General features: G+C 40.6%; 1 protein-coding gene across 10 annotated transcripts in view; it reads right to left on the reverse strand.

The window, feature by feature from the left end:
* The window catches only part of Pax8 (paired box 8), a 59275-nt gene that overhangs the window by 44259 nt on the left and 2886 nt on the right, over positions 1-12130 (reverse strand). The window lies entirely within an intron of this gene.

Genomic DNA, 12130 nt, shown 5'->3' on the forward strand with positions numbered 1-12130 from the left:
TAAAAGGAAGTATAAGCAGGTATCTAAGATTACTTTGGAAAATCACCAGGCTAAGTTTCTCTGGAACAAGGCCAAGGGAGGAGAGAAATGAAAACATTTTGATAATGTGAATAATCTAGCTATCACACACTATTGCCACAGCTGCTCTACTTAGTAAAAACAACATTCTGTCCCAAAGAGGGACAGAGTCAGGAAAGTAGATAGCTCTGGCAAGAGAGCAAAAAGGACCTGAAAATTGCCAATGACAGAAGTGCAAGGTCAAGCCAGTCCAAGATGGAATTTGTGCTGATTAGTCAAATGCTCTAAACAGACGTTCTGCGAGAAGATTAGAATTAGTGTCCTAGCCTGGTTTCTCTTGTTACCTTGTCCTTACAGCTGGCCCAGATCCTGCTCATCTTTCTTTCATTGTCTCCCTCACAGGTGCACATGCTCCTGAGTCTCCATATCTCTGCTGGGCTGCTCCTTCCCTGAACCACCTATGGGATCCTGCCCCTGCCTCAGGTCACACCTGCTGGGTGGCATCCAGCTAGCTTCCCTCTCCCCACTAGCTCAGCACATTCTGGCTGTCAGGACTGAAGCCTTTCCTTTCTTCCTTTGGTTGTGGGTAAAAGTCCAGTTTGCTTTTTTCTCTCTGTAATGTCAACATGAAGGCATAGGCACTTGATCTAAGTTCTCAAACATTGAAGCTAACTCCACATCTGCCATAGTAAAGAGTTTAATAGACATTTACTTATTGAATGGTTTAATCAAGTAATAATGCTCTTTGAAATCATTTGAAGTTAAAAACTTCAAATGGCCAAAGAATGCATGATTGGGTGAGGATGCATCATAAAAGCCAAAGGTAATTGAATTAAATGGCAGAGAGTGAGAGTGATGGATTTACACAGGGCTTCTCTAGGTACCAAAGAAAGCCAGGCATGAGGCTGAAGAATCAGAGTCAGAAAATAACTGGCACGAGATACTTCTTTAGATGTCAGAACAAAACTTGAGAAGATCTGGGCACAGAGTGCCCAGAGCATCCTGAGCACTCACCTATCAGAGAAAGGGGTTAAAAGGAGGGAAGAGAGGCTCCACACAGGAGAGTGGAGGGCCAGGAATAGGAGCCTTCTCAGAGAGTAGACCAAGAAGTCTGTGTCTGTTGCCCAGAAGGAGACAAAAGAAATTATGATTTCTTCAATATTCATTAAAACTTCAGAGGTAACAAGCTCTTCAGAGGCAATCTTAAGGAGGGAAATCATGGCCCCAAGTGTTTACCAGGAAAGCTGAACATAAGACGGAAGTGATGGGTAAGTGCATGCCTAGGAAGCTGAGTACTGGGAAGTCTGTCATACTTGGCTGGATTCCTTAAATGACCAACATACATGAGCCATGCTATGCACCTAAGAAGAAGGGGGTTTTGCTAGGAAACATAACTGAGAGGTGCTTTTATATAAAATAAAGAATATTGAGCCTATTATTTTGCTTATCTAGGGAATTATGGCCACTCTGTGGACATCAGACAAGTCTAGTCTAATGCCAACACCAGCTATTCTAACACTTGGTTTGGACATAGGACATCTAGAAGGTCACAGTGTTCTGCAAAACAATACCATGAAACAATGAGCTTAACACAGTAAAATCATTGTGTTGTTGAATCAGATCCTAGGTTCTAAGGAAAAGAAAAGACAATTGCTCCTAAATAGAAACATTCACATCTTAAACTTAAAGGTATTTTCTTCACAAATGCACTTTTTCTTGCTAGTAATTTAGACTGTAGCAATGACCAGCTTTGCTCACCTTGATATCTGAAAGTTCCACAAATACTGCTTGGTCAAATGTGTAAAATATTTGATACCACCATATTATTTGCAACAAGCATGTAAACAGCCCATGCAAGTGGTACAACAAACAAGCCTGGTGTTATGCATCTGTGGCATTGCTGTTCACTTTCACTTTCCCTCTTCAGGTCTTAGTGAGCACAGGTATGATTAAGCCAGGACACTGTTGTTCTTCAGGCTGTGGGGCAAAAACCGAGGGACCTCAGTGGAATATGGTTGCTCATAAAGTTTTAGTGAGGGAAGAATGCTAGAGAAGATATCCTCATGATCTGAGCAGAGTATATCCATGACATCCCTCAGCCTGTAGCTCCCAGTGCTTTATCCTCACAGGGATCAACAAGCTGTATTTTGGAAAGACTAAGCCTTGCTGCTATTTGCTATACCCAATTGTTAGCTTTGCCCTGATCTAGAAAAAATGACCATGAACCGCAGAGATCAAGTGATGCTAGGGACTGCCACTGGAAAATGGTTGGCTAACTCTAGGCTTAAACTAAAAGTAATAATACAGAATGCAAAGTCAGGACCTCCCTGAATACCCATGTCCCATCATTCCATAATGTCAGTGAAAGAACAGAGTTGAAAGAGAGGATAGAGAGATACTTTTGTTTCTCTACTTAGATGTCAAAGATAGGATGCAAGAACAAGAAACCCACAGCTCTAAGTGCCTAATAGGACCACAACACAGAACAGATTCCCTGGGTAACTAGGATTCTACTGTCCCTGACCATATCCACGATCCTGTCCTTCCTAGCAACTATGGAATCAACCAGGATCAATTACACCTGTTGAATCTCTCCAAGTCTCTGAGAATGAGAACCGTCTTTGGCATTCTTTTTTTTTTTTTGTCGGTTGTGGGGGCTGAACTCTGGGCCTGGGTGCTGTCCCTCAGCTCTTCAGCTCAAGGCTAGCGCCCTACTACTTAAGCCACAGTGCCACTTCTGGCTATTTTTTGCTTATGTGGTGCTGAGGAATCGAACCCAGGGCCTCATGCATGCAAGGCAAGCACTCTACCATTGAGCCAACTTCCCAGCCCTTCTTTGGCATTCTTTTGTCTCTTATCACCTATAAATCTAGGACAACGTTCAATATGCACATATATATGTTGTAAACGTTTATTCTTAATATATTTATATTGTAAGAAAATGAGTATTGTGTATCTGTATGTCTGTATGTCTGTGAGTACATGTGTGGGTATATGAGTGTACCATATATGAGGATCAAGAGCAAGGAAAGCCAGGCATCCAGGATACAAAATTTAAGGAGGCACTCAATCTCAGGATTGACTTTATCCTTGTATAAGCCTGAGAATGAGAGCTTCCTTAAAATTTTTACACCTCAGAGCCTCTCTCTAGTTTCAGACCTACTTGGATATAAGTGTGTATCTCTCTGTATTTTGGGTGTAAGTGTTGTGCATATGTATCCATGAGTGTGAGTATGCATATTGTGGTGTGATTATATGTTTGTGTGTACCAGAAGCTCTCATTGGGCTTCCCAGCTCTCATCAGCAGGTGAAGGAGGCTCTATCATCTAGTCTTTTTACTCTTGAATCCTGCTCCATCAGAACTGGCCACAACCTGAATTTGTTCCCTCAGCTTAAAGTCCTCACTCTACCCAGACCATACCCTGGGAGGCACCACAGGGTCATGGAGAAAGCCCTGGTTTTGAGACAGAGTTCTCGGCTCTGCTATAAGGGCTGTGGATCTGGATCAAGGCACATTTCTTTGGCCCTCAGGTTCCTCATCTATATTATGTGGTGCCATGGCCTCATTTGTGAGTTCCTGGCCTTGAATGCACCTTAAGCTAAGTGGACTATTCTCTATAACAAAAACCTTTACAAATTTTCAGATGTATGCAGAACCTGTCTGGCTTGGAACTCAAGTAGCTGTAGTCTAGAAGGTAAGAACCACAGAGATGAATACACCTCAGCAAAGTAGACTTCCAAACAGCCTCAAAAATGTAGGCATAGGAGGCCTTGGGGAATTGAAGAAAGGAAAACTGGAAGTCTTTGAGGATGGTGATATAGGAGCTAGGTTGGCTGAGTATAGTTAGGATGTGGGGTTCAAATGCTTCACAAACATAACATCAGCCCATCTTGAGGCAGGACTGATGAGTCCCACTGGATTGACAAAGTAAATGGCTCCTTAAGTCAGGTGGATATGAACAGATGAATGGGGTTCAAAGCCAGGTGTAGCTAACCCTAAAGAACAGTTCATTTTATCAGTGCCAATGGAGGGGATAAGTTCCCTGGCCTCAAGACAGGCACCATCCATGTGGGCAAATTGAGGAACACTGGCAAAGCAATCAGTAGAAGGTTGTACATAACTGTGGCTACACTACAGTACAGAAAGTAAATACTTTATAGCTAATAGGGCTCAACCAGCCAGGCCCTAAGGAAGACAGAATCTCAGAACAGAAGGACATGTCAACAACAAGGATGTGGGAAAAGCCCTACAAATTTTGCAAACTATGATGGCACAGGAATTGAGCACTGGAAGTCTCCAGCAAGCATTTAGGTTTGGCAGAAGTGGGCATGTCTCCACAATACTGGCACCTACAGCACTGTGGCCTTTTGCTTTGAGCTTCCAGGCTACACTAGATGGATCCCTAGCCTAGACTATCATGGAGCTAATTTCACATAGTTTCATAGTCTGCCTTTCTGGAGTATGTTCAAGGCCTTTAGAAGACTTTAGAAGGCCAGATGAGGTTTATCTACCAGTGGTGATGATGTGGTAGCATGGCTATTCAAGATGACTGCTGATACTCCCTGGTGGATAAGCAGCTCTATATCCACCCTTGAATTGCCAATGCTTATTCTAGTCCTGTCCTTGAATGGTTTACTCTGCTTATTCCCCTCTCAGAGACTGTGTGTCTGTTCTCTTTAAATGAAATAATGGATTTTGTCAAATCCCAATCATTTACTTTCTCTCTCCTGACCATAAATGGTGTTCTATATGTGGCAGGTAGCCTCCATGAGGACTTGTTAAAGTTGAGTTAGATTCTAGCTGCTTCCTAGCTTGCCTCCAGTACTAACATCCTTCTGCCTCCTTGCTCCCACTTCAATGTCATAGCAAGACACCTGACCAGATACACCCCAGTAAGAGTATCAGGAATTCATCCCATTGCCATCAGCTCCATTTTGGCACAGGAACATGGACCAGTCTCAGTGATGGAATCAAAGAGCACAACATAGCTCATGTCAAGGGTTGGTGCTTCACTACTCAGACCTTTAGATGTCAGTAGCATTTGCCATCATGCCAAAGCTGTATTACTATTACACCAAATAGGAAACCATAAAAAAGTAAGTGGGAAAGGTGAAATTAAAAAAAATGCAGGATAAAACAGAAAATGATGGGTTTTAATATTTTAAGTCAATATGGAATCTATGTTGATTGAAAGCAGGGTCTTAGCCAGGTGCCTAGGGCTCTCACGCCTGTAATTCTAACTACTCAAAAGTTAAGATCTGAGAATCCTGGTTTGAATATAGCCTGGAAAAGAAAATCGGTGAGACTCTTATCTTCAATGTCCCCCCTTGAGAAAAATTATCCCCCACACCAAAAAAAAGAGCTGGAGCTGTGGTTCAAGTGATAGGAGTGCTACTTTGAGCTGAAAATGTTCAGAGACCATGCCCAGGCCCTGAGTTCTTGCCCCAGGATCAGTACCAAAAACCAAACCAAACCAAACCAAAAAACAAACAGACAAAAAACAAGCTAAAGGAAACCATCCAAGTCCTGAGTTCAAACCCCAATAACAGAAAACAAACAAACAAAAAGCAAAACAAGTTACTAAGATAAGTGTTTTTTTGTCTCTGGCATCTTAACTGTGTACAAAGAATCAGGGCAGACTCATATGAGCTCTGTTTGCTCTCAGACAAATTCATAATACTAACTCCCTGAGTGTTCTGATTCTAACATAACGTCCATAGACAGATTGTTCCATTATATGCCTAATGCTCCCCCTACTATTGGGTTTTCTGGGAAACTGAAATGGAAATCCTTTCCTAGATGGGACTACCTAACAGCCAACAGTAGCTGAGAGAAGCTTGGCCAACTTTCCCAGGTATCACTTTATTTATTTATTTATTTATTTATTTATTTATTTATTTATTTATTTATTTATTTATTTATTTATTTATTTATTTGTGCTGGTACTAGGAATTGAACTCAGGTCCTCAGCTCTCTTGCTAAGCTTTCTTATTCGTGGCTGGCACTCTACCAGTTGAGCCATGCCTCCAGTCTGGAATTTTGCTGTCTGATTGGAAATGGAATCTTTCAGACTTTTCTACCAGAGATAGCTTTGAACCTCCATCCTCCAGGTCCTCAGCTTTCTGAATAGCTAGGATTACATGTTTTAGCCACCAGCACCCAGCCCATTTATCCTCTCCTTTTCACCTCAATACATGATGTGCCTATTGTTTTGGCTATGTGGAAGTCTGTCCCACATTTTCAGAGAAACGCAGTTTCAAGTTGGGTTTCAAATTACCCATTTGAAGTTTCACAGAAAGTACTAAGACAAGAGAGCATTGGAAATGTGCCCTGAAGACCTCCCTCCCTGGTTATCAGTGTATCTGGCAGAAAACAATTTCTTGACTAACTGCTCTTTGCCCAGTGAAAACACCACTTTTACTTACATTGCTTTCTAGAAGTTCTACAACATCCTTCTAGTTTACACAGATTTAGAAATCAAGCTCAGAGAGACAACTGACTTGTATAAGGTCACTCTGGAAGAAAACAACAAGGTCTGGGTTAAGAACAAAGCCTCAAGGCTTATCTTCCTCCTGCTGCTGGCAAAGCAGGCACTTTGGTGAAAGGTGGCTGCCACAGTGCACTGGCTTTACACTCATTCAAAAGTCCCTCACCCTCTTGACACCTCACGGCCCCTGAGCTTATTCCCCAAAATAATAGTTTTACTGTCTTTCTAGAAACACTGGGGAATTAAAAAAAATGCAACTCACACAGAGAGTTAGTCCCCTGGTGTGTGCAAACACACAATTCACATGATGACACAGATTAAGCCATTTCGCTCTTAGATGCATCACCCAGTCAGCATCCGGACCTTTCTGCCGTGCTGACCTGAGAGTGGCATTATGTCTCAGCAGACTAATTAGCACTAACTACCCAGGTCACTCTAAGGCCATTTAGGAAAATGAATGGAAAAGACAAAAACACTGACCACTGCAGCCAAATACAAGAAGAAAAAAATACAATCAAAAGAAGGAAGGGAAGAAGTGCTTCTTCTTTCTTAGCCAAAGATAGGTTTTTATCTGAGAAATACAAGCTGCTCAAGTACAACCCAGTTACTGTCCACCTGAAACAATAAAATTATTAAGAAGGTCCTCCTTACAAACATGTTTACAAACTGAACCTGTGCAAAGGATCAACGGAACAAAAGTCTTGTTGTTTTTTTTTATTGTCAAGGTGATGTACAGAGGGGTTACAGTTATATAAGTAAAGTAGTGAGTACATTTCTTTGGTTTTGAACCCTTCAGTTAGAGGGACTCTGAGGAGACTGCAGAGGGAATGAAGCTAAATGTAGGAGACACCCATCCAGTGCCTCTACCACTTCTGGCTGTGTTGCATGGAGAAAGGGCTGTCCAGTGCTAGTCCCTGGCATGGTGGGCAGGTCTGGTGACTGCAAAGTTATTTCTGCCACAAATACTCATCCATCCCTAAAATGGACCCAGACTAGTGTGGGTCTTAAATTGCCAAGGTAGAGAACTAAGCTTCCTATAGACCTTCAAGCTTTTGGGGTGCTAAGGATGGCTGTTTTCTCTGGTGTAAGCAGAAACACTATAGTCCTGTGGGTTTTTTTTAAAAGTTTTTCTCCTTCTTTCTCCCTACAGTGACTTTGAGGAGAGATATCATGATAGTAGTACATCACCCATTTCACAGCTGGGAAGATGGAGGATCATACTGAAATGGTGTTCATGATAATTAATTGCTAGAGAGCTGAGGACATGGATGTGGAAAGGAGCTCATAGAAGACCTTAAAGGTTTCTACTAGTGCAGGCACTTAGGGTTCTGGCTGAGTTTTCACTGTGTTTGCAGATGTGGATTATTGTTCTACTGGTAGGACTAGGAGTTGCTGATGAAACTTTGGGTGGGTAGGAGTAGTGGGCAGGAAAATGGAGTCAGATCTATCTCTCTGAGCATTAGTTTTCTACTTGTTCTATAAAAACATCAATAGCAATAGCTTCAGGGCAGAATTATGGGAATTAAATGAGATGATGTATATATCTGCCCTGAGCACAGCACCACACTTGTAACAGTCCTCAGCAACAATAATTGTAGCTTCCATTTATTGAAAGCTTGCTAAGTGAGTGTCAGCTTGGCTTTTGTGGACAGATTCTCTTTCTTTGGATATAAAAGTAGCATTAGATGGTCAGGAGTGACTACAAGGCTTGTTATGAGGAGCCCTAGAAATACTTGATATCTCATATGACATTTGAGACTATTCGTGGGATGCGGGGGATCTTCAGAAATAAACAGAAAAAGGGCCTACGTAACCCTGAGGAGCCTTGAACTTTACTACCTTTGACCTTGAACAAAACTCAGTAAAGGTATGTTTCTACCCAGACCCATTCTGTGGAACGCCAAGGTGAAGCCCAAACTCAGTAACATGAATTACATGTTTAAATAGCAAATTTCTCAGGAAGATCCTTTCCTGGCCAGTAGCTTGAATGACCGACATTTGCTTATCATGTGGCTGTGGAGGGGTCTGGAGCAGGTTGGTAACCCAAATAGGCCTGTCAGACTAACTCTGGACGTGATAAAAATAACCATCAATCCGCAAGATCTACTTGAAAGTCTGTCATTACTGTAGATAAGTGTGCAGTTAATTTCTGTTCACCCATCCTGTTCCAGAGACCATTTCAGGGCTATTCACCATAGGCTGGATTGTTTTCTGTACTTTCCCCCCAAAAACAGCCTCCAAACAGCCCTGGTAGAAGCAAGCATTTCACCTATTTCCTCTTCAAAACAACGTAGGCTAAGGTCTACAATTTGAGTCCTCTCCTTCAAAGGACAGAGTGGGGGGCATATTCTTCTCATGTACAGTTCACGCTCAGCTTCTAGCTCTGAAAGAAGTGAGGACTGATGGGGAACCAGTGTCTCAGCATATACCTAAGTCTCAACTTAAAAACAAACTATCTGTATCTCATAGGGGACTCACTCTGTTCCTCTCTCCCTTCCCTCTCTTCCTCCCACTTTCCTCTCGCCCTCCCTCTGCTCCTTCTTTCACTGTCTTCCAAAAGGAAGCTGCTTCTTTTATCTTTTGGCTTCTTCTGTACTCAGAACAACAGAGCTCAAAGCTTCTTAGCTTGAGAACTCAGCACCTCTTGGACTGATAAATAGAGCACCTTGAAAATGGTTAGAACTAAAGACAGATCAACTGTGGCAAGAGAAAGTAAACATATCCATGCACCAGTCAACCCCAGCAAGCTCCTCATTGAGATTACAAAGCAGTTCCTGCCAGAGCCAGTGAGGATGCTCCAGTATACTGGAGAGGACCAAAACTACAAAGGAGCCTTCTCTGCCTCAGTGAGTTGTGCCCCAGAAAACTGGAGTCATCTGGCAATCTTTTGGGGGATGTGGTTTGGATGTTCCTAAGAATGGTAGATTCTGTCTGTTTGTGTGTACACCCATCAATTTTATGTTTGGAAATGTACCAAGAGAAGTGGGGGGCCCATTTCATTTATTTCTGCTGGGGGTGGGAGACTTCAGGTGAAACTTACCAGTGAAAGAATTGGAACTTTTCACAAAATAGAATGTACTGATGACATAATTTGATACAAGTATTGAGGGACATTTCCTATGGAAAAATATAATTTCTACATTACCCTCCCTAAACACACACAGATTGTTTTTATGAGAACCAATTAATAAATGCTAATTCATTCAGGCATATCTCCACTAAATTACTGTTTCATTTAATTGCAGGGGAATTTTCCATTACTAAACTCTCCCTTGCTGATTTTTTGCATTATTTATATTTTTTCAGTTTTGGTAGTAGTGAGGTTGGTATGTGATATTATCTGCTGTTTGTGCGTCTTAAATTTCTTTTTCATTTAAAATGTTTCCTCATTCTTTCAGCTCCGAGTAATCTGGGAGAAACATCATTATAAACAGACAATATTTTATATATAAATGATTGAAAAGGCACTAGCTGAAATTAATCTAACTGAAGTGAATCTTGCATAATTATGTTCTTCTAATGCCTGTGTGTGTGTGTGTGTGTGTGTGTGTGTGTGTGTGTGTGTGTATCTTTACTTTGGGTTTACTCACAAATATAGTCTCCTGTTAGTAAGTCACAAGTGTGAATATGAATAGACTGCATAGGAACTAGAGATGAAGAGTACAGGGGCTTTCATAAAATTAAAATAGTAACATGCCAATATATTGGTAAGTCCTTAGAGCACGATGATTATTTTCTTACTTTCTTTCTTTGGACCCTCAAATCAAAACTTTGATAGTCAGATACCTAATCTCATGACCAACTGACTCTCAAAGATTCTACCTTTTTATGCATAGAAAAGTAAGAGTCTAGGGTGGAAGAAAAGGTGAATAGGTGTCTATGATAAAGAATTTGTGTTCAAAAGAATATATTTTGAAGATGGGATTTCAATTTTCTTATATTGAAGAGCAAAGATTTCATACACCTGGCGGCCTTCCTTTCTGAGATTAGCACTTTCATTTTATTCTCAGCCACCTTCCTATCTTTTTTGCTTTGCTATTACCTCGTATTCACTTTCTTTCTTTCTCTCTTTATTCTTTGTTTCTCATAGAATTTTTAAAAATTGTCCTAGAGTCTGTAAATTATTAAATTATTAAACTGTTTACTCCAAGGTTTAGTTATGAGATGGCATGTCACCATAAGTAAAGTTTCACCTTTATACTGACCCCATCAATAATTACAGAACAAGAATGGTCTAGTAAATCTTTCTATTAACGACTACAAAAATGATTTCATTTATTCTGAGCATTCTATTGTTTCTACATTTCTACATGTAAAATTTCACTGCCTTTTACATTTTGTAAATTAATTATCAAGTAGAGGGACTCAATCCAAAATGAAGTTGGCATATAAAGAGCTTGTGAATTTATTCATGAGAAAATGTACATTCTCCCCAAAATGTACTTTTCATTAAAATTAGAGATTTGGGGCCATAAATAGAAAGTTTTTAATTTATTAATAGGTTTGAACCAGAATATTTCTTAATAATTGAAGTTCCATGAGATTGGTTTTTGTTTTGTTTATTTTACTTCCCTTTGTCCTTTTCAGAAAAATTAGTCGTTTTTTTATATAGACTGAAAAAATTAATTAACTTTCCTTCCAGCCCAAAATGGCCGGAGATAAATGCTTCCAATAGACATCAAAAAAGTGTCAATTAGAAATAATTACTTCTTATCAATCAGTGGGGCAATTAAAGTGACAAAGCTTGAAAAGATACTTATCTTAAAACTAATTCACAAAGTAACTAAATTATCTCCTAATTAACTTGCATTGAGCAGGGTGGGAGGATAGACCTTAACAAAGATGAATTGAGGAACCCCAATACCTCTTTATGTTCCTCAATACTATGTCTCCTCTCCCAAAAGACCTTGTTTCAAACCAGGCAAGAAACCTGGAAAAGAAACAAATCTTTCCTGAGATATATTTATTCCCCTTTCCTCCAAGTCTAAAACCAGGAGGACTGACAGGAGCTTTAGTTTCCTGATCTCCGATCAGGAACTAAGTGGTATTCTTTCTCCTTGATCTTACATTTCATCTTTGACTTTTTTCGTAAGTTATTATGAGGACTGCAAATTATTTCTTATAAAATTTGATGACAACTGGCTTGCTTTTATAGAATTCTTTCTCATTGACATATTTACTCACATTTTAATATGTATGTGGCATTTATTAATTTTCATGAACCTTTGAAACAAAATAATTTTTCTGCTGTAGAAAATTTTGTTCCCTGATGCAACAAAAAATCCCGAGGATTTTACCCAACATTTAGCTCTGACTAGCTGGCTGGCACCAGAATAATTTGCTAGCACCATTTCCTCGGAACAAAGCTTTGTAGTTCTGCAAGCAAAATTAGCTGAGGGTGAGCCTCGGTAACCTGGGGGGCAGAAGCGTGCAGGAAACTTTTCTAGGGTGTCTCGGGTTTTTAGAAATGGTGTGCTTGGCCGGCCACGATGTCGCGAAAAGCCAAGCCGCTGCTCACACTCAGGAGTCTAGAGAAAACTTCGATGAGAGCTCTCTACAAACAGATAAACTTAGAAAAGAAGGTGCGGGGCGGGAGGGGTGCTAAAAACGAAGAGAGAGAGAGA

This window comes from Dipodomys merriami, unplaced genomic scaffold (assembly GCF_024711535.1).
Source record: "Dipodomys merriami isolate MVZ:Mamm:240054 unplaced genomic scaffold, mDipMer1.0.p SCAF_90, whole genome shotgun sequence".
In the NCBI taxonomy this organism is placed as follows: domain Eukaryota; kingdom Metazoa; phylum Chordata; class Mammalia; order Rodentia; family Heteromyidae; genus Dipodomys; species Dipodomys merriami.